At 33.0% G+C, this 19492-nt stretch overlaps 1 long non-coding RNA gene across 3 annotated transcripts in view; it reads left to right on the top strand.

Annotated features, from left to right (window-relative positions):
* LOC146906273 (uncharacterized) overlaps positions 1–19492 on the top strand; it is a 64421-nt gene that overhangs the window by 37101 nt on the left and 7828 nt on the right. For all 3 annotated transcript variants that reach the window (XR_015020532.1, XR_015020530.1, XR_015020531.1), the window contains 3 exons: positions 6683–7146; positions 10020–12870; positions 12959–13072. This is a non-coding gene — a long non-coding RNA (uncharacterized LOC146906273). The remainder of the gene's footprint in view (positions 1–6682; positions 7147–10019; positions 12871–12958; positions 13073–19492) is intronic.

The following is a 19492-nucleotide window of genomic DNA, read 5'->3' on the forward strand; positions in this document are numbered from 1 at the left end:
TCACATGTCATCAAATAATGGTCACAAACAATCATCTACTAGCATCAATATTAATTACAACAATAATCACATTTCATCAACTATATTTATAGCAACATCATATATCATCAACATATTAATCATAAGCATCATCATCTAACATCATCAACAATCATAAACATCGTCATGTAGTTCACATAAGTATTATTATCAAAACATAGGATTATCGAAAACAACTTCATAATCAAATTCATAATCAACTTCATATGTCAACATAATCATAAACATCATCTTATAGCATCCTAAGTACAAATACAACGTCATCATGTATCATCATAAATATATTCATAAAACATCACATATCGTCACATCATAATTCACATAACATCTTATCTTAAATCACATAAAATCATATCATGAATCACATAACACCTTATCATAAATCACATAACATCATATCATCAACTTTTCATAATAATAATCGTGTGGCATTATAGCATTAACATAAACATCATAATCGTAAACCACTTCTTAATCAATCATTATAAACAACTTCATAATCTTTCATCAACATAAACATCATAATCATTCGTTTTCCTAAACATCATAATCATTCATCAACATAAACATCATAATCATTCGTCAACATAAACATCATAATCAATCATCAACATAAACATCATAATCATTCATCATAACACTTCATTAATAACTCATCATCTTGACCTCTTAACATCTTAACAACTCGACAACTTGACATCTTAACATCTTTAACAACTCGACAACTTGACTATGCAACTTCAACGTCTCAAAACATCTTGACAAATGCAAATGCATGTGGTACCAATACAGGGTGTAACACCCCGTTTTCCCAACATAAAAATTTCATAATAAATCAGAGTATTTGAATCATAAACGGAATGTCACATACTACTTGAAAGTCATAAAATGGATATTTAACATTTATCCTTCAAAATTCAACATCATAAAATCTGAAACTTCACAGCGGAAAATAGTTCAACATACTAAAAGTCTTTGGCACGCAGGCCTCATCAGAAAAATCTCATAAGTCTTGGTTCAATATTTATTCGTAAAAAGTTCATAAATGACACGTAAGGAATAGAAGTAAAAGCAAGCCTCATCCCGTTACGTATCAGAGCACCTAGACACAATGTGAGGAGTCCACTCACGACCGCCTTTAGTCTTTATTAACTGCAAGTTACCCATATAAAGAGCAACATTTCCAAGCAGAAGGGGTGAGATTTCACAATCAACAAATTAAGCATATAATTCATCAAAATGCATTTAACAACATAAAACATTATTAACATATCAAACATTTATCACTTAGCATCATATCAAATCGTAATCAATTATCATCATCAAATATCATCATTAATTCATAAGCAAAAATCATCTTTAAATTATAATCAAGTATCATCTTAAAATCATCATCAGACATCTTATTCGACTCAACACTTGACTCGACAATGCGACTCAACTTGACAATGCAACTCTTAATCATCTTAAAACAACTTAAAACTTCTTGATATGCAAATGCATGTGGTACCATTCAGGGCATCAAGCCCCCAACATTTATGAGCGCAAATAGGCTCTTCAACAAGTGAGCATAAAGCTGTCGGGCCTCAAGCCCCCAACGTAGTTTGAGCATTAAGCTACCGGGCCTCAAGCCCCCATCTTTAATGAGTATGCAATGGACTCAATCTTCCTACAACTTGGCATCTTAGACAACAACATGAACATCTCTTATAATTCCATTATTATGGACCACTTCTTAAACCTTTACAACTTAGACCGACTCATGCAATTTCAAGACATTAAATGGTCAACAACATTGAACAACAGCAAAATACAACATTTAATAGTGCCTGAATGTTTTAACATCATTTGAGAAATGAATTACATCAACGTAAATATCATAAAGCATCATAATAGTACGCATACATCATTACTAATAATCTCAGTCATTTAAACAGGCTTCTGGACATCTGAAAGTATCCTAAACAACCCTCATTCTTACTTCTAAGATCAACTCACGACTACATGTGCGAAAGGGATCACATGAAAAACAATTTGGGCAACTACAGCTTAACTCGCAATGGAGAGTGTTCTTGCTCGAAGTGGCTAGCGGTTCTTGGTTACTCGCAATGGCGAGTGACTTTGCTCGCAATGGCGAGTATTGGGTTTGCTCGCAATGGCGAGTGGTCTAGCTCGCAATGGCGAGCGATGAACTTCATCCCTCGCAATGGCGAGTGTTCTTGCTCGCAATGGCGAACGATGAATGTCAGTACGGCCAGAATCCTAAAAATCTCAACTTTTCATCTACTCTCGTGTTTCTAACCATTAAACTACTTCTAATAACATTCCTATGGGATATCTAAGGTCTGTGCACTATTTTCACATCAATTCAACAACTTTTCATGGTTCAATTCTCAAAATCGGTCATAAACCTAATTCTCAATTCTTACCAAAAACTCAACTTAATCATGCTAAATCCATTTTTCAGAATTAGAGGCTTAATATCCCTTACCTTATAACAGATGAAACTAGCAGCCTCCAGGTCTTCTCTCTCTTAGGTTCTTCTCTTCTCTTTTCTCCAAAAGCGTTTTTTACGTAAAAATGTTTCTAACTTACGTTGTTATATTTATTTCTCCTTATTACTCTACTCACCTCTAAACTTACTCATCTCACATCACAGCCCCACTTCTAATATTTTTATTTTATTTTCATATCTTATTTTATTTAATAATAAAATAAGTCACACCATCATTATAACCTCACAAAAATCATATACTTCACATAAATCTTAACATCACATAATTCATCTATAAATCATGTAAATCACTTAAATTCATAAATCATATAAATCACACATATAAATCATATAAATATATGCTAAAACTCATTAAAATAATTAAATAATTAAGACGGGCGTTACACAGGGCATCAAGCCCCCAACATATATGAGCGTAAATAGGCTCTAGGGCATCAAGCCCCCAACAAAAGTGAGCAAAAGCTCCAGGGCATCAAGCCCCCAACGTAAATGAGCATAAGCTCCAGGGCATCAAGCCCTCAACATAATTGAGCATAAGGGCATCAAGCCCCCAACGTGGTTGAGCAATGGCTCCAGGGAATCAAGCCCCCAACTTTAATGAGTATGCAATGGACTCAACTTCTTACAACTTAGAAACATCATGAACATCTATGACATCTTCACATCTTAACATCTTGACACATAACATCTTAACAACTTGACGACTTCGTAACGACTCTACGACTTAACAACTTTATATCATCTTAACGTCTTAACATCTTAACATCTTAGCATCTTAAATCATCATATATAATTCACATTAATACTCATATAACAATATCACATTGATAATATTAGCAGCAGCAGCATTAATCAGCATATAAACAATTCACGACATTTCTTCATTAATGAATGAACAACAACAACAAAAACATCTTAAATACTACACATAATACATATATATTAACATCATATTAATAATCACATTAATCATCTCAATTCAATAATAACGGCATGGCAGCACAGAAAAACGACATCATAGTATAACAAGATCAAACAATAATCAACAACAATTCTAACATCTCATATAGTTCACATAAGCAATATATATATATATATATATATATATATATATATATATATATATATATATATATCATTATCATCTTATTATTAACATAAAATCATCTTAACTTAAGCTCTCTGGATATCTTACAATCTCAGGAACAACTCTCATTCCTACCCCAAGGATCAACTCTTAACACGTCGTGCAACAAGGGTCACAAACCCTAACAAGATTGGCAGCTAATTAGTTGCTCGCGAGGCGAGATCTTCTACTCGCCGTTGCGAGTTCATGAAAAAGGGCTACTCGCCATTGCGAGTTAAGTTGCTCGCGAGGCGAGCAGATTTTTGGGTGCTCTCGGGTTCTTGACATTTTTCACCAAAAAGTCATATTTTTAACTTCCCTAGGTCCAATCTTGACCCCAAAACTTGTCTAATCATTCTTATAACTTTTAAGGCACTCAAAACCATATAAAACTTGACCGAAAACATCAATTACAAAATCTGAATTTCTCACTGAGTTGCTCGCAGTGGCCAGCGATTTGCTCGTGGTGGCGAGCTCGTTCTGGGTTTACTCGCCGTTGCGAGTGGTTCTGCTCGCGAGGCGAGCGATGAAGTTCATCACTCTCAAGGCGAGCTAAGCTACTCGCCGTTGCGAGCGATGAAGGTCGGTACGGCCAGAATTCGGTTTTCTCCAAAATTTCACATAATCTCTTGGTTCTAATCATAAAACAACTTCTAATAATCATCCTATGGATTATCTAATGTCTAATCACAGTTTCTACATCAATTCATCCAATTTCCATCATCTAATCATCAAAACCGCTCAAACCCTAATTTCTTAAAGTCTCACAAATTCATCCTAACTCTTGTCAGATGCAATCTAATGATTCACAGGCTTAGTATTAGTGAAAGATAGTCTCACCCTTACCTTAATCAATGAAAATCGAAGCTCTCCTTGTCTTCTCCTCTTCTCTTGACTTTTCTCCCTTTTTCTCCTCTTTCTCCAAAAAGCAGTTTAACGTAAAAACTCTTTCTAACCTAAGCCTCCTTATTTATAATACCAATCACTCTTCCTAAATTTATTTAGGCCCAATAACTTATTCTTCTTTCTATTCTAACCTCCAATTCTACTCACACTAATAATGCTTATATTCTAATAAATAATAGAATAATGCCACATAATAAAATACTAACACCTCATATATATAAATAATTCACATAAATAGATTCTAACTTAATAAAAATAATTAAATAAAAGGAGGGCGTTACACCACTGCCATAGGAGTCACAACACAACACCCATGAAGATGATCCAAATAAGGGTTACAAACTATAGACCACATTGTTCGGCTAATAGGGAATAATTAAACTGTTAGTACCTTGTTTATGCATTGTAATTAATTATATATAATCAATCAAAAAGCTTATCTTTGCAAATTTATCCCTTTATCTTTCTGGTTTTTATTTATGCATTTCTTAGTGTAACTCAAATCCCCAAAAAAATGGTACCTAACGCTCTATGGAGTAGTTAGGGAATCCATAACTAAGGGAAATAATTTCTCCCTCAACATTAATCGCTTGAAGCAAAGGGATCACAATTTAGGAAACTATACTTACCTCCTTAAATTTCAGCTTCCTTCAACAAATGCGAATGTACCTGGATCAGTGTCATGCATTAGTATTTATAGGGAAAGGTTGGGGTTGCGGTACTTGATCATTTAGCTAGACAATTGTCCTTTATGGACACTTGTAAGTATCCTATGGAGAGTCTTCATTAGATCATGTCTGGCTGATCCAGACTACTGTTTCTGGCCTTGATCCAATGACAATGAGGGTTCGGGAGGGTCGATGCTATGCTCCACCCTATCATAAGTTATAGAGGGAACAATTTTTTAATTATAATCAGACCAGATACATATTAGGTCTTGGCCTATCTTGGAACAATTTTTTAATTATAATCAGACAAGCAGTAAATAGAAGGAAAAAAAACACATAGAAAGGTAATCCTAGCCTACATTTTCTCTCATGCCACGTGTACTTCATCCTCAGCTTATCAAAAATAGAAAAATTCAAATCATTATTTATCTCTAGAACTCGTGTAAGATCAAAGGTGTTACTTTTTCATTCATTTGTTCTCATTTCTTTCATATTTTAAATCTCTTGTTATCTTTTCTTCTCGGTCTTAGAATCTTACGGTGTGTTTGGATTGAAGGTTTATGAGGCGAAGGGATGAGAGGGTTTAGTTTTCTTTGTTAAACTACGGACTTTATAGCATGTTTTTTTATAAAATAAATCAAGTGTGATTGAAGTATTATATTATCGTTTATCATGTTAATATGTTAACTTTTTAAAAGATATTTCATAGTGTCTGTAATTTAAAAATGAAAAGTGAACCCTCCCCTCCCTTCCTCTCCTAAACCCTCCATCCAAACACACCTTTAAGGTCTTTCTCCCCGCACATTCATGGTAGGCTTCTTAGGTCTAAGTTATGTAATGAGAATAAAATGATTTAACCCCTAAAACACGACCTTTATCAGTTTAAGAATGATTTTTCTAACTTTTTACCTTATTTTAAGAAGTTTCATAATTTATATGTGTGGCTTGTTGTGGATTTAGATATTGTGTTAGTTTTCATTAAAATTATCGTTTACGTATTTTATTTTACTTTTGGATAAATCATTTTTGTAAATTATCATAATATAATGCATTAATATTTGGAAAAAAAAAATCTTTGAAAAGCAATATTGGTTGATTTAAATCTTAAAGGATGTTCATCACATTTTTTAGACATGCATCATGCAGTGTGCATGATAGTGCTTCATGGATGGGTCTTCCATGGCAGCGCTTCATGGATGGATCTTAGTTGCAGGTTTTACCTTTATTTTAGGTTTTTTTCCTATGGTAGCTGGATTTTTTGGGATAAATTAGAGTCTTGAATATTCATTCCAACATTTTTTTTTTTTATTAAAAAGAGATTCTTGCATAATGTTTTCCTATGGTCCATTATTTTTTCATAATATCTTCCTTCAGTTTGGCATGATTCGATTTCGAAAAGGAAATTAACCTACGTTATTGTTGTTGTAGGTATCAAAGATGAAATATAAATTTGATATCTCTTGAAAGTATATGCGGGGACAAAAATAAGTTTTTGATATACCTAGAAGATTTTATTAAATAAGTTCCCTTAAATAATTTCATGATTTTACAATTTTGTAATTTCGAATGGCGTACAACTGCTGATTTTTCCTATGTTAGGGAACTCAAGTGTAATTGTGTATTTTAAATAAGTTTTTATTCTTGGAAGAATATGCGTGAAAGAAAGATAATTTTAATTGAATTAGCAATTAGGTAACTTTTATCATAACGGAGTATTAACTTAAGTCATTTTGTAGAAAAATCAATTACAGTTTAGTAAACAAAGAAAAAGAAATTAAAAGATATAGTCACACTTTTTAAAGAAATAAAGTGTTTTCAACAAATGCCTTGAAAATCATGATTCTCATCATAATGAAAATCATGATTAATAAGCGAATGACCACATGTTATAGGTGAGAACTACGTTACCCTCTCTTGTTTAGGGGGTAATTTACCCTCTCATGATATCAACCAATCAAAATGTAATATGTATAGACAACATTAAATGTCAAATAAATGAATAAATTTTTTCTAAAAATAAAAAAGTTCATCTTAATCATAAGGTAACTTTTAATACTTTTAATTTTTATTTAGAGTAAATTACACTCCCCTCCCCTCTTATGTTAAAATATACACTTCCCTCCCTTTAAAAAATAAAATCTACACTCCTCTCTAAGATGCTTGAATTACAACCCTCTCCCTTAATAATTAAATATGTAATACACTTTAATCTATTTTAACATAAATAAATATTTTTATGATATATACTAATTTTGAACCACCATTTAAGAAAAATAAATTTATTTCTTTATAATTTAAATATCAATGGTAATTAAACTTAAATATTTTGCTATTAAGTTTATAATTTATAGTATAAAACTAATTTTTATATAACCATATTTTATTGTATTTGGTAATTATTGTAATTTTATTTTTTGGTTGTTTCATATTTTATAATAGGGTTTAAAATTATATGTTAATGTAATTGTGAATAAAAAGTAGCGAAAAATATGTATTCAAATTTTGATTATGTTAAAATAGACCCGCGGTACTTTTTTTTTTTAAGTGTGTTAGATTATTTTATTTTATTTTTGCTAGATTATTGAGGAAGTAAAGTGTAGATTTTAACATAAGAAGAGAGAAGAATGTAATTCAAGCTTCTCTTAAGGGAGGGGAATGAAATGTTTTCTAATATGTTTGGAATAAGGGGGGAGGAGAGTGTATATTTTAACATAACAGGGGAGGGGAGTGTAATTCAAGAATCTTTGAGGGGAGAAGAGTGTAATTTACTCTTTTATTTAATTATATTAATGTGTTCAATCTTAATTAATTTACACTGCAAGACTTATAACAAATAAAATTTTTACATCAAATTTTTTTCATCTGGATGTCCTTAAATTCATCACTTACATTCATAAAATTTCTTCCATTCCACAACCCCTAACGTGAGAACAAAAACATCTCCTTCATTTAAATTTCTTCTTTATTCTTCCCTATTGATCAATTCTTGTTTCTTTTTCGTTTTCTTCCCATTTTGATTGTTCAATTTTGTCGTTCCAAACTGCTGCAGTTTCAAATTATAGTGAGAATTGTTGTTGTTTCTAGAACCGCATCAGGTATCCTGATTTTTTTTATTTAAGTAACCAACCTAATAAAATCTGCTAACACGCATAGACCTGCCCCACTATCAGCCAAAGCCTTTAAGTCCAAACAAAAGAACAAAAGCCTCGTGACATAACCATTTCAGCAGCAACCGAAAAAAATGCTAGCAAACTCCCAAAACATCACAGCAGCAACACCTGCTAGCAATCCTTAAAGTATAACGGATGACTTACTCAATTGTTATAATTAACTACCTCACAACCAAGAAAAATCAAATCAAAAAGAAAAATCAACTCCCCATATCTGACGTGCTTCTGGAAATAACGGTAATTCTCACGATATTTGGAATCAAACGAACGACGGCGATTCTCACGAAAATTGAAAAATGCGGCAGTTTAGAACGACAAAATTGGACAATCAAAATGGGAAGAAGAAATTTTATGAATGTAACGGATAAATTTAAGGACATTCAGATTAAAGAAATTTGATGTGAAATTTTAATTGTTCTAATCCAGTCTTGTCGTGTAAACTAATTAAGATTGAACAACTAAATATAATTAAGGCAAGATTACATTTGGGGTCCTTTATCTTATTTTTTTGTAACAATTTGGTCATTTATCTTTATTTTTTCCCGTCTAGGTCCTTTATCTCTCTTAAAAGCACATATACATCTTTTTTCTCATTTTTATTAAAAAATACATAATTTTATTTCTAAAAATATATTTTTTATTAAAAATGAAAAAAAATATCCAGAAATATGATGAAGATGTTCATCATCTTCATCTTCTTCCTTTGAATCTTCATCATCTTCTTTAAATAAAAAAAATTCTACTAAAATATATCTCCAAATATCATGAATTAATGTTATATTCACCTCAAATCTTCTTTTAAACACAAAAATCAAAACCTTAATTTCACAAATGTTGCAAGGCAGATGGTGGGGGCTTAGTCACTGGCGGAAGGGTTATGCTTTACAAAAGTTAAGATTGTTCTGGAAACAACAAAATTGATGTGCAAAGCTGCTCTCAACTTTGGGGTTATTTTTATGTCGGTTTTGAATATTGAGTTAGAAAATAATAATAATATGTGACAATTTATATAACTAATTTTTTTTTTTTTGTGATGAAACTAAATCTCTTTTCTATAGGGTTTTGATTTTTGTGTTTAAAAGAAGATTTGAGGTGAACATAACATTAATTCATGATATTTGGAGATATATTTGTGTAGAATTTTTTTTGATTCAATGAAGATGATGAAGATTCAAAGAAAGAAGATGGAGATGATGAACATCTTCATCATATTTCTGGATTTTTTTTAATTTTTAATAAAAATATATTTTAAAAAATAAAATTATGTATTTTTTTAATAAAAAAATGAGAAAAAGGATGTATATGTGCTTTTATGAGAGATAAAAGACCTAAACGGAAAAAAATAAAGATAAAGGACCAAAGTGTTACAAATAAATAAGATAAAAGACCTATAATGTAATCTTTTCTATAATTAAATAAAAATTAAAAGTATTAAAGTTACCTAAAATTGATTTTTTTTTTTTATAGAAAAAATTTACTCATTTATTTGACATTTAATGTTGCCAATGTATATTACATTTTGATTGGTTGATATCATGAGGGGGTAAATACCCTCTAAATAAGAGAGGGTAATCTAGAAAAAACCCATGTTATAGTATGGAAACCTCAATGACTCTTGATAATCTTTAGAAATTAGGGAGTACTTATAAAGTCGAACAACACCCTGCCTAGTCACCTAAAAAAATATATGAGTGAAAGTGTGATGTACTAGATTTCATCAAGAAGGGTGTTGTTTCTTCTTTGACCTCTGTTGTTCTCCTAATCTTGTTTATTGAGTATGAATTATGATTACAACACGGATATCAAAATCAACATTCATACTCATGTGACCATTCTTATCATTGCTTAATGAGTAAGTTATATAAGCTAGCGCCAATGAGTGGCAGTACAAGGAATAAAGAACATGCCCGATGCTGAAAGGATAAGATGACGATAACTTATATGGGAAATGACCTAAGGATACAACTTGTAGTGATTGACCTTAAAATGACAACCATATGTTAATATCAAGTGTCCAAAATTTTACATTGTGAATTGAGCGGCCAAGTTCCAGCTAAGGTTAGAAGCCATTATAGTTCTCACTCCATCTCATCTTCTCAATAGATGAGCATGAGTGCTAGATCTTAGTGATTTAAAGTTAGGATTACTTAGGTGATGCTTCAAGCTCACCTTTTTCCTTGTTGGATTGTAATCTATTATTGACTCTATATTATATATCAATTTAGCATTTGGTGTTTTCATTTATGTTTCATTTCATTTTCATCTTCGTGATTAAGCTCATTATGAACTAAGCCCTTTCTCGTGGGTTAGACATGATGAGGTTATGGTATTCTTCGCTTAAGATTTATAAAGTTATAACTTTGTGCTTCTTTCAAACAAATTGTTTTAACTCAAAATCTTTGAAAGTAAAACTTGATCACTTTTAATTTTAGGGTCTTGCTAACCAGTGCCCTTAGGGCAATAGTTAAAGATTTAAAAATGGAAATAATTTTCTTCAAAAAAAAAATGGAAATAATTTATAAATTTCATGTAAAAAATGTTACTTTTTAAACTTTCAATGTCTTGAATGCATCATTTCCAAGACAAAACTTCCTTTTTAGACTTCTTAACCATTGCCCTGAGGGCAATGGTTAGCATTTCCCTTATTTTTAATGCTATAGTTCCCTGAAACCAAGAGGATATGAGAATGAAAAGGATTTGTTTAATGAGTTACGTCCCTAAGTACCGAGAGGAGACGGGAACAAGAAAAACAGTCTTTAATGAAAACTAAATCTTAGAAGAGTTTGGAAGCGCTAAGATCTAACAGGGGTTCTTGTCATAGGCAACAGCTCAGCCTCTCCCTAGATGGAGAGCTTCTAATGACGAACCTAGTAATTGTTGCTTGTTAGGTACTGTGATTTTAACCCAAGAGATGAGTCTTCACATGCTTAACATGATGTCTGGTTCGAGAGACCCCAAAGGCCACCAGGTTGTCAGGATGCTATAACTTTGTAGATTGTAGTGAAGCTTTGTCATAACTTATTCATTGTTCAAAACCACACTTTTACCTTTGATAACTTCTAAGTAATTTTTACTGCTTTCTTTGACTGTTATTGCTTTAAAACTTTATTTTATTGTTGTGACACATACGAATTATTTTATTTCCTTGCAAACAAGTTATTTACTTCAGAGATATAGGAAGCTATAAAGCCACAATCCAAGTGAGATCAATATCTTTTTATACTATAACTTATACATAGTATATTTGGACTTAGTCATTCCACCCAATAATATTCATAGTGTTTTGGGAAACACCAAGTTTTTGGCGTCGTTGCTGCGGAGTGCAAGGTTTTATAAGTCTATTAGCTTCTATTGTGCTTATGGTGCTATCATATATGTTTAGACCTTGATAAATTTTAATCTATGGTCCTGCACACTTAAACATATATTAGCATATCCAATTGTTCTTCAATACATTGCTATCATCCAAACTTTAAATTAGCTACTGATGGCTAAATCATAAACAAGTAATCAGCTGAATACATTACATGTAACAAGGACCAACTATGACTTGAATGGTGAAACAATACCAAACCCTAGTGTTGGGAAGTCTTTCTCCTTTTTCTACTCCTTTTTGTTCATTCGGAATTAAGAGTGTTCTTAATTTCGGAGGCAAGTCTACCTTACTGATGGCTGTTTTATCCTGGAGGCAAGTCTACCTTGCACAATTTCGGGTAGTCTCGTGATTTGTCTTAAAGAAAGCGACCTTGTCATGACTCAACCCGGTAAGACTTCAAGAAGACTCAACATGGTAATATCTTTGGTGGTGATTTCGATTTTTATCAAAAAGGTACGTTTCTGAACCCGAAAAACAACATGCCCTTTTATCATATTAAGCCTAAGGCCTGTAAAACTCTAGGAACGGCCTTGGATCCTTTATATTTGCATATTAAATTCAATGAAATGAAAGCGTAGACACTTCATCAAATTCAAGAGCTAGAAAACAATAAACTATGTAAAATAACTCAAAATTTTGAAAGGTTGGATAAGAAATAAAAATATAATGAAATGTTGGTAAAGAAGAATCAACTCTAATTATAATTTTATTTTTGTCTGCTCTAGTATATGAGCTAAAGGGCAAAACATGATACATTAAAAAAAGAATGAGTTCTAATTAAAAGCAATATTTTATATGAGCTATATTGTTTGAGCCTAGGGGAAAACCTGATATATCGATGTACTTAAAAGACATTTATAAATTATTTTAATATCAATGAAGGAAGCCTTGCAAAAATATTTTAATTAAAAACTATTTAATTTACATACACATAGCACGACATTTATTATAAAATGATACAAAATTGATATGTTACTTGCAAAGGCAAAAAAAAATGTTTAAAATGTTTAAGTTTGTTTATACTATGATCCTTTTTAGTTTTCTATTTCTTGTTGTAGCCAACATTGAAGGTGAGCTCATTCTTAATTTTGTTTGTTTATGTTGTACACAAGATTTCACCCCTTATAATATTTGTTTTCTTCTTATTTTACATTATAGAAGAGACAAAAGAGTGTGTCTCTGACGCCGATTGTTATAATAAATATCCCAAACAAAGTTTTATAATTTTGAGATGTGTTGAAGGTATATGTAGGACCGATCTTCATGCATGAGGTAAAACTATTTATATATTATCTCTAAGTCTTTTCTTTTCTTTTCTCATCGTAATGTTGTTACTCTTATTTTTTTTTTCTCAGTTTCACTTATTTATTTTCTCTTGCAATTCCTTTGGTATGAGTTATTTTGTTTACTAACTCATAATAAATAATTAATTTAACTACTCATACCATTGATTAAATCATTATATATTAATGATTAAGTAAACAAAGTTTTGTGATAAATCTAAACTTCGTTGCTATCTAATCTAACAATTGACATTTATTCATGTTTTTGAATAGATTATTATATGTCTATTTGAAATTATTCGGTGATGTAGTGATAGTTTTAAATTTTTATAAACACCTGTGTAGTAGATTAGTGAGTTTCATCGTTAATAATGCGTTATTAAGCAGCGGAAATCATCTCATTGTTTCTCCTAGAGTAAATATACTCCCACCAATTGAATAACCATTAAAGTACAAACCAAAAAACCTTTTGCATTTGATTTTGTTTCATCCACTTGAGAATTTTGTGTGTGTGTGTGTGTGTGTGTGTGTGTGTGTATATATATATATATATATATATTATTTTCTTTTTCTAGGAGTTGGGGATCAACTAATTTATGAGACTGGTGACCTTGTTAGCGTCACTGTACTTACATTAATTAGTTTCCTTTTATCACCTTTCATTTGTATTCTCATAATTCATTTCCAATTTTCTTTTAAGCTCAAGATGATATTTTTCTTTATTTTCTTATTTTATACTTATTAATTAGTTTCCTTTTATCACCTTTCATTTGTATTCTCATAATTCATTTCCAATTTTCTTTTAAGCTCAAGATGATATTTTTCTTTATTTTCTTATTTATACTTGGTTTCCTCAACTAATACTCTAAAGGCATCCAATTCGATGAATTAGAGAAGATATTTCGTTTTATAGCTCAATTTCGGCATCTAATGGATAAAAAAAATTAAAAAATTCTAAAATTATAGAGTCCTTCATTTTTCATCAAGACATGTTTCACAAAGAGAAATTAGTTTTAAATATGAGATTTTTCACTCAAAACAAGGAAAAAGGGTAAAGAAACTAATCTCACATTTACATGATTTATACTCAACGGGAACTAGTAGATTGAATTTTCTAAATCAAACCTAGATTTAGTATTTTCCTTATACCTACACATGAATAAAAGTTATATGTACAAGATTTCAACAAGATTGTTCAAGCAATGAGTCATTTGATTGTTTTAATAAAAGCAAGAAAAACAAAAGAAATTTAATAAAAGCAAGAAAAACAAAAGAAAACATAGATCAAAGAATAACAAAATGAATTCCCCATGCTTGAATTTGACATTGTCCTCAATATTTTAGCATGGAAAATTAAACAAAGATAGGGGGACAAGGTGTAATTTTTTTTTGGGCTTTATCGCCATAATTATCATTACAGGTGATAATAGTCCCCTCTAGTTTTTGTGTTGGGTGGAAATTTTCTGAAGGTGATGACGCCCTAGAGCATTACGGTCATAATAGCCCATTGCGAGTGGTGGTTTCGGGTTGTGGTGGCTTGGCTTTCTTTCTTCAAAATTTTGTGTGATTTCTTGCTTTCTAACTTCATTTGGACTTTACAATTATACAAAACAAGTTTTATTAGCATGAAAATGTCAAACAGAAGGTTTTTCATTCATATTTTCCTCTGTGTAACTTACAGAGTATATAGATATTACAAGGAGGATTTTAGCTTCTTCAACAAAAAAAAAAGATATTACAAGGAGGAATTTCAGGACGTGTCAACCTATACAACTAGAAATCAGGGATTATACAACTAATTATAATAAATACTAGTGATTCTAATGACTCAGCTAATAATTACATTTAATATTGGTGATTCTAGTGACTCATGCCAACACCCCCCCTCAAGTTGGTGCCTAAATGTCTTCAATGCCCAACTTGTCAAGGGAGTCATGGAAGTTCCTACCAGAAACTGCTTTTGTAAGAATATCCGCCAACTGGTCTTCCGACTTGACAAAAGGAAAGCGAATAATCTTCTCTTCAAGATTCTGCTTGATGAAATGTCGATCTATCTCCACATGTTTCGTTCGATCATGCTGGATAGGATTTTGTGAGATATCAATTGCTGCTTTGTTGTCACAAAACAAGTTCATCTCAGTGCTAGGACCAAAGCCAATCTCTATGAGTAACCTTCTAAGCCATAGTAGTTCACAAAGTCCTTTTCCCATGCCCCTGAACTCAGCTTCAGCGCTAGACAATGCCATTACCCTTTGCTTCTTACTTATCCAAGTAACTAGATTCCCTCCCACAAATGTGAAATAGCCTGATGTTGATTTTCTATCTAGAACATTCCCTGCCCAATCTGCGTCGGTGTACCCTTCAAATTCAAGTGATTATCAACCATTTTTCCCGATGAGGATTTTCAATAGCAAAGTATCCGGTTTACTGCACCCATATGTTCATCACTTGGATTGTGCATAAACTGACTCACCACACTTACGGCATAGGCAATATCGGGGCGAGTATGTGACAAATAAATAAGCTTCCCCACCAATTTTTGATACCTTATTTTATCTGCGGGCACTTGGTCTGTGTATTCAGTGAGTTTGTGATTTTGGGCTATGGGAGTATCCACTGGTTTGCAATCCAACATCCCCACTTCAAACAATAGATCTAACACATACTTTCTTTGAGACAAGAAAATTCCCCCTTTGACCTTGCAACTTCTATTCCCAAAAAATACTTCAGTCCACCCAAATTCTTCATCTCAAATTCAGCTGCTAGTTTTTCTTGTAGTATTGAGATTTCTTCAGTATCATCTCCTGTAATAATCATGTCATCTACGTAAACAATTAGAGCTGTCACCTTTCCATGTTTATGCTTTAAGAATAGAGTATGATCTGCATTGCTTTGGATATATCCATACCTTCTCATAGCTGTGCTAAATCTTCCAAACCATGCCCGAGGTGATTGTTTCAGTCCATACAATGCTCGCTCTAACTTGCATACTACCCCGGTACCAGAAGGACACATATATCCCGGTGGGATATTCATATAAACATCTTGCTTTGTATCGATCAACGGACCTGTCAACCTTGTATTTAATCGAGAACACCCATTTGCACCCCACTGTCTTCTTCCCTTCAGAAAGGGGTATTAGCCTCCACGTATTATTTTTTTGTAGAGCCTCCATTTCCTCTTGTATGGCTTCTGCCCACTTAGGATCATCCAAGGCTTCCTCCACATTATTTGGAATATGACTGGAGAACAATGTCTCTGTGAAGGACTGAATAGGCTGTCATAAATGTTGAGTAGCAACATAATTTGCGATGGGGTAATTTGACCGCCTTTCTTCTACATCAGGGGAGTATCTATTGGGTGGCTTTCCTCGATTGTTCCTTGAAGGCAACTCATATCTCATAGGAGCATTAGTAGATGATGAGATAATAGGAGAGCTTACCTCATGATTGTTCTCAGTGAGAGGGTCGGGTATTGTGGAGAATGGGGACTCTTGAGTTCCTTGATCGATATACTCTTCATTAACGGGAACCACTTCGCTAGTAGAAGTTTTTTCACTAGAATGATCCTCTTCATTCTCAACATCAGTTATGCTTAAATTTAGCATTTCTAAAAGTTCGCCACGTATTTTTCCTTCACCTATAGATTCATACTCTCCACTTTGTTTCTTTTCGACAGTTGGTGGAGCTGCCATGTACCAATTCAGCTCTTTATTTATGGACTCCCCCTTAAGGGCTGAATGGGATATTGTAGGAGAAAAAAAAGGTTCAGACTCTAGAAAAGTTACATCCCTAGTGATATAAGTTTTATTGGTGGTGGGCTCAAAGCATTTGTAGCCCTTTTATGTACTCCATAGCCAAGAAACAAGCACTTAACAGCACATGGGTCAAGTTTGGTGCGTTGGTTTTTGTGAAGATGAACAAAAACCACACACCTAAAGATCCGAGGATCAAGCATCAATACAGTGGGTAACTCTACATGAGAAGATAACATTTGTAGAGGAGTTTTAAAATTCAAGATCTTTGAGGGCATGCGGTTGAGAAGGTACACAGCTGTAGTCACGGCGTCATCCCAATGGCGAGTTGGAACATTTGTTCCTAGAAGAAGAGCACGTGCTATCTCTAAGATACTACGGTTTTTCCGTTCGGAAACCTCGTTCTGCTGTGGGGTTTGAGAGCATGAGGTCTCATGAAAAAGACCATGTTGTTGGAAATATGCTTTGAAACGATGATTAACAAACTCCCCTCCATTGTCTGATCGAAGAACATGAATCTTGGCAGAAAATTGGTTTTGAACCATGGCATGAAAATTCTGAAATATGTGAAACACTTCGTCTTTAGTTTTCATTAGGTAAAGCCATGTCATTCGAGTGCAATCATCGATATATATTACAAACCAACGATAACCGGATACAATAGTATTAGGGGATGGTCCCCACACATCAGAATGTATAAGAGAAAAAGGAACACTGCTTTTATTTAAACTTGTTTGATAGGAGGTTCTATGGCTTTTAGCCAAAATACAAGTATCACATTTAAATTCAACATTCTAAAAATGTAAAAATAAATTCGGAAACAAATGTCTCAAATAGCCGAAAGATGGATGTCCCAAACGGCGATGCCATAACCATATTTCTCGTTCTTTGCTATTGAACTGATGGTGCACATGATAAGCTGCTCCTTTGCTAATGTCATCAAGGTAGTATAGCCCCCCTCTCTTAGTACCACACCCAATAATCTTCTTGCTGAGTACATGATGAGTCATAGATAGTCTAATTTAATGTTTTATTTAGTTTAGTTTTAAATAAGATTTGATTTAATTATATTGCATTTTATTTCCTTTTAGAATATTTTACTTTAAATTGTCTTTTATTTTATTTTAGGAACGAATATATGGTGGAAGGTGTCTTGGAGCAAAAGAAAGAGGACTGGAGCAAATACAGTGCGAAAATACGAAGATACGGAACAAAAATATGTTCCCACCAAGTCAGAAGCTTGGCACGGCCAGTGCCAACATGTGGCACGGCCGTGCCACCTCCAGAAGCCCCTTTTGCTGCTTTTTCTTCGGGCCCAAGTTACCCTGTTGCAGCTTTACTGTTTTACCCTTTTAGTTGCTTAGTTTCTAAGTCGATTGTAAAGCTATAAATAGAGTAGCTCTCCACCATAAACATTCACCTTTTACTTTGTTTATTTCAAGTATTATTTCAATAAAAAGTATTTATTTCCTTTTTACTTTCTTTGCAATTTATTTTACTGTTTATCTCTCTTCTTCCCCCATGTCTACGATGAACATGAGTGAGTAGACTTCTTCGTCTTGGGATTGTTGGGGAGTCTAATGACTCAATCCTAAACAAAACAAGCCTAAACCCTAATTTCTATGTAACCCTAATTTCTAATCTAGATTCACCGTCTTAACGTGGATTAACAATTATCAAACTGTGGAAGCGAAAACGGAGGGTTTGATAATCGTTAATCCATCATCCCTAACATCAATTCATAAAGCGAGAGCGGAGTCTTGATGTTGGAACAAGTGAATCTAGAAAATAATTGCAAAACAGTGAAATAGTCTTTGCAATTATTGAGACAAAGAGTAGTTTCAATCCTCTATGCATCTTCTAGTAATCATGTCAGCGAAATAGGCTTGGTTGCTAGAAGTAAACTCTCACCGGACTTTCATCGGAAAGGTGAGGGGCTAAGGGAAACCGGTCTTTAGAAATTAGTGTGTAAACCATGAAATTAGATGTTTAGGTCTTGTCTAGTGAAGGATTTGTCATTATGATGAACCAATGATCCCGAGGCCCTTTATCATTATTGTTATTTACTTTCAGCAATTAAACCCCCTTCTTATAAACTTTTCTCTCTTCTAATCATTCTCTAAAAGTTAATTGAATTCACAACTCCCTAGCGGAACGATACTCTTCTTACTACTATTACTTCGATAGGCCGTGCACTTGCGGTTTGGCCCTATCAGTACATCCTGAAGAAGACAAAATGTAGAGTACATCAATACCACACAATTGAGTTCTTCAGTTATTTGACTCACAGACATTAACTTATTAGACAATGTAGGAACAAGGAGGGTGTGAGATAAAGAGAGTGATGATGATAATGACACAGTTCCAGCGCCGGTGACTGGGTATGCAACTCCATTTGCATTAGAAATGCAAGTTCTACGCGGTGGAGTTGAATGAGAGAAATCGCTCGGGTCAAAGGTCATATGGTTTGTTGCCCCAGAGTCAATAATCCATGTATTTGCATCCAGATAATTAGAACTACAAAGAGCTTGGCCACAATTACCTGGTGTTATTGAAGTGGAGGAATTGGCCATGGGAATAAGTGAGAGTTGGGACTCGGCAGTAACTACAGCAGCTTTACCAGTGCCTTCCTCAAGTGTTGTGTTGTTTTTTTTC

This window comes from Medicago sativa, chromosome 7 (genome assembly GCF_051527215.1).
Source record: "Medicago sativa cultivar Bolivia chromosome 7, Bolivia_mono, whole genome shotgun sequence".
NCBI lineage: Eukaryota > Viridiplantae > Streptophyta > Magnoliopsida > Fabales > Fabaceae > Medicago > Medicago sativa.